Genomic DNA, 4,832 nt, shown 5'->3' on the forward strand with positions numbered 1-4,832 from the left:
ATATTTTGATTTACCATTCTCTGTAGATTTTCTATCAAATGGAAGGGCAATATATCTTTTTTTTATTCTGGTAAAAAACACATAACATAAAATTTACCACCTTAACCATTTTTAAATGTACAGTAATGTCAACTACATGTGAATTGTTGTGAAACATCTGTAGAATATTTTCATCTTGCAAAACAAACTATATCCATTAACAATAACTTTCCTTTTCCCCCTCTCTCTAGTCCCTGACAACCACAATTCTACTTTGTTTCTAAGAGTTAGAGTATTTCAGATACCTCCGATTAAAGGAATCAGGCAATATTTCAGTTTTTCGTGACTGTCTTATTTCACTTAGCATAATGTCCTCCAGGTTCATCCATGTTGTAGTGTATGATAAGATGACTTCCTTTTTAAGGCTGAATAATATTCCATTGAGTGTATATACCACATTTTCTTTATCCATTCATCCACTGATGAACATTTAGTTTACTTTACTTCTTGGCTATAACGAATACTGCTGAAGTGACCATGGGACAGCAGATATCTCGTTAAGGTAATAATTTTACTTCCTTTGGATAGAAACCCAGAAGAGGGATTGCTGGATTATATGGTAAGCGTATCTTTACGTTTTTGAAGAACTTCTATACTGTTTTCCATAGAGAATGAACCATTCTACATTCCTACCAACAGTGAAAAAGGCTTCCACTTTCTAAAGCATCTTCTCCGACACTTCTTATTTTCTGTTTGCTTTGTTTTATTTTGGTAGTAACACTCCTAATATGTGTGAGGAGATACCTCATTGTGGTTTGGATTTATATTTCCCTAATGATTAGTGATGTTGAGCATCTTTTCAAATGCTTGTTTGACATTTGTATATCTTCATTGGAGAAATGACTACTTAAGTCTTTGGACAATTTTTTTTTCTTTTTGAGGAAGATTAGCCCTGAGCTAACATCTGCCACCAATCCTCCTCTTTTTGCTGAGGAAGACTGGCCCTGACATAACATTTGTGCCCATCTTCCTCTATTTTATGTGGGACGCCTGCCACAGCTTGGTTTGACAAGCGGTGCATAGGTCTGCATCCGGGATCCCAACGGGCAAACCCAAGGCCACTGAAGTGGAATGGGCACACTTAACCACTGCACCACCAGGCCAGTCCCACTCCTTTTTAAATCAGTTATTTGGTTTTTTATTATTGAATTGTAGGAATTCCTTAACTTTGGGTATGTGTCCCTTAGATATATGGTGTGTAAATATCTTCTCCCCCTCCATAGATTAAATTTTACTCTGTTGCTTGTTTCCTTTGCCATACAGAAGTTTTAAAGTTTTATATAGTCACATTGTCTATTTGCTTTTGCTGGCTGTGCTTTTGGTGTCATACACAAGAAATCATTGCCAAATCTAATGTCATGAAATTTTTCCCTTATGTTTTATCTTAGGAGCTTTACACTTCCAAAGTTTTACACTTTCTTGTGATTAGGTGTTTAATCCATTTTGAGTTAATTTTGGTTTGGGATCATGGTTAGGCCCATATTTCTGGCTCTTACTATCACTCTGCGATTATAATATGGGATGGAAATATTCTTTCTCATTATAATCCAGCAACCAGATAATGTAAGGTCAAATATTTTCTCTTTTCTCACTATTCTAGTGCTATTTCTTTTACTTTTCACAGATTTATTATTTTCCTTCTTTTTTTAAAATTTAGATCTGTTTTATTCCAAAGCACTATTAGATTTACTGTTATATTTTATTCCTGTTTCTATTTTAGGAAATTGGTAACCAAGGTTCTCTAGAGATACCCATTTCTTTGTACACCTACATTGATTAGCTGTTTCAGCTTTATTTTACATTTTTAAGAAAACATTTTATCTATGTTATAGTCAGAAACTCCTTTCACTTTTTTCTTAACCATTAGCCTGAAAGGTTTTTCTTTTTTTGCTTTAAAGTCTCAAGAGTAGAGACTTTGCCCCTGCCTTCATTATGACTGATAAAGAGAGGTTCGTCCATTGTGAAGCTCTGAAAACATAACCTGTCCTCTGCTTCTAAGGACCAAGGTGATTCAGTTCTCTCTCTTATAGTTGAAATGATTGACAGTGAAAACTATAGCTTTTCTTCCCAGGGAAAATAAATTTTTGAGATTCTTCTCTCTTCTCTCTCTCTATGTGTGAGTGTGTGTGCATGCGTGCGTGGGTGGGTGGGTGTTTATGCTGTGTGTGTTCTAATGTGCATATGCAAACTCTATATACATAGATATGCATATGTATGTATTTAAAAAGTAATACAAATTCATAATTTCTCAAGGCAAAAATGAGGACACTAAAAGAATATCAGACAGACACCTCACACTTTCCATCCTTCTCTTTTGTTACATATAAATGATCTCTAGGGAAACTGAACAGCATAGGCCTTGCTGTACCATTCACTCTGACACTATCTAAACTATCTCCTTTTGCAGGTGACTCAGGGGTGCAGCAAGGATTTTCTCGGGTTTTTCTAGCAATCTCTGTTCCATGTTTATGCAGTAGCAGGTACTCACCTGTCTTGATGACACTGATTCCATTTAGGATAAATCTAAATTCAGAAATAAATCATTCTTACACACAACTAACTTATGGTTATCCACAAGCTGAGAAATATCTAATCAACAAATGCATGGAACTATGAGAAGTTTAAGTTTGACACAAAGCAAGTAGAGATAAATATGTTATTGCGGGGTTGAGTCATTACTGAGGTACTAAAGCATTATATGATCATGATGCCAAGCCTCTGAGCAAACACGGCTTTCCTGTTCCTCAAAATACGTACAAATCCTCAGTCAGCAGTTCATCATTCCACAGTTGTCCTGGACCATGGTTCGCAAATCGAATACCAAATTCTCAACACCATCACAAAACACACCAGCCAGAGTTTCCTTTTTAATCAATGCGAGGGAGAAACAAATGTGAAGGTTTCCTAGTCTCTTAATGCACAAAATCTAAATTGTACGCTTTACATATTTAGAGTACCAAATAATTACTTATTCCCTTGTAGAATTCTTCTTAAACTCTTCAGCGCCCCCTTTATTTATCCAATTAATAGATAATCCAAATTGGATAAATCCAATTTATCCAATTAATAACTTTCTATCCTCCTGTGGAAAAGACAACACTGACACTTGATACTCCCCTGATGAGCCTATTAGGTCCAGTTATATCCAACATAGCAAATATTTGTCTCTTTCCGTCTGTTTGCTGGAGCAAACTTAGAGAATGTGGTATGTTATGGTGGCCTATCGACACTCAATGTTTGAAAAGGGCCATACTGTTTCCGCAGTTTTGAGGACAACAGGCAAGAACTCTGACAAGACCCTTCATTCATGTTGCCTCTTTTGCTGATACACTCTGTTGACTACTGATACCTAAATTGTGCATATCATTGCTCCATCTTCAAAAAAGAGATAATTATCTTCAGAAGAGCTATTCTAGATTTCTGGGAATGCCTGCAAGAAGGGATGAATGGCATCTCCCTCCTCAAGTGGACAATTCTAAATTATTTGATGGACCTGAGATTTTCTATAACCTGGAAGCAGGAGGTTTGAAATAACTTGTTTGAAAGCAATGATGAGAGCAAAATAAAGCTGCATCCTACCTGGTCAGATCATTCAATAAACTGTTTACAATAGCATTACGATATATTGTTATTGTCTGTTCTCATGTACATCACTCCCAACACCATTAGACTGTAAGCTATAAAAGACAGAGATAATGTCTTATTCTCTTTCAAATTTTCAGACATTTAAAAGACATTAATACCTAAGCCATGGTCAATATATAATGGCTGAATAAATCTATATTAATGTGATAAATTTTTTTTTGTATTGATTCTTTCAGTCAATCTAGGAATCATTCACTCTCTGTTTAAGCCTAAGAAGTTAAAATATAGGTAAGCATTTTCAGTCATTTCCTCAGTTGGTCTTCTTTGGACAAGGTTGGAAGTGATTATTTTCCCTGTGTTCTTTTGTGTGTGGGGGTGTCTTTCGTAAGAACACAACATTAGCTCTATCATCATAACATGCTTTAAAGATCACCATAGGGCATCATTAACTATAAGTACTGTGTTGTACAGCAGATCTCTAGAATTTATTTATCTTGCATAACAGACATTTTATATCCTTTGAAAAACAATTCTTATGAATTATGTTTAACATTTTACTTACAAGCTGTCAAACAAAAGAGAAAGACATAAATAATCCTTGAATATTTAGTATATACCATTAGTATATATATTTAGTATATACCAGCTAGGGGCACTCTTTATAGAAAATTGTGTTTAATTCTCACAACAACCATAAGCAGGAGAGCTAATTAACAATTATTCAAATTTATGATCACAGGTGTAATAAAGTTTTACATTGTATAATTGTGCATATATGACTCATACAGATAAATTCTTAAATCCAAAAATACTTATAAACACATTTATAGCTTTATATACTCTCACACATATGTAAGAAAAAATGCAGATTCTACTGTAAACATCAGGACTTGGTTACATCATGTGTGTGAGTCCTATTCACTCAAGAATTAAGGAGCATTCAGCATAGCAGCTGTAGAGATCTATATCCATATGTACTCTATCAAAAGCCTGTATTTAGTTTATAAATTACTCATTTTGTATTATTGAAATGCTACAAAAGGAGAAGGAAATCTTCCATTTTGTAGGTAATTATGTGACACATTAATGACAGAGGTTTTATGACCATCCTCTTGGAAGAAATAAATAAATACATGAAAATAATTGTTGACATACATTTTTAAAGTTGAACAGCTTATTTCTATCATTTGGAAAGCTCACAAGAGAAG

The sequence above is a fragment of the Equus caballus genome, chromosome 25 (assembly GCF_041296265.1).
Source record: "Equus caballus isolate H_3958 breed thoroughbred chromosome 25, TB-T2T, whole genome shotgun sequence".
Classification (NCBI taxonomy): domain Eukaryota; kingdom Metazoa; phylum Chordata; class Mammalia; order Perissodactyla; family Equidae; genus Equus; species Equus caballus.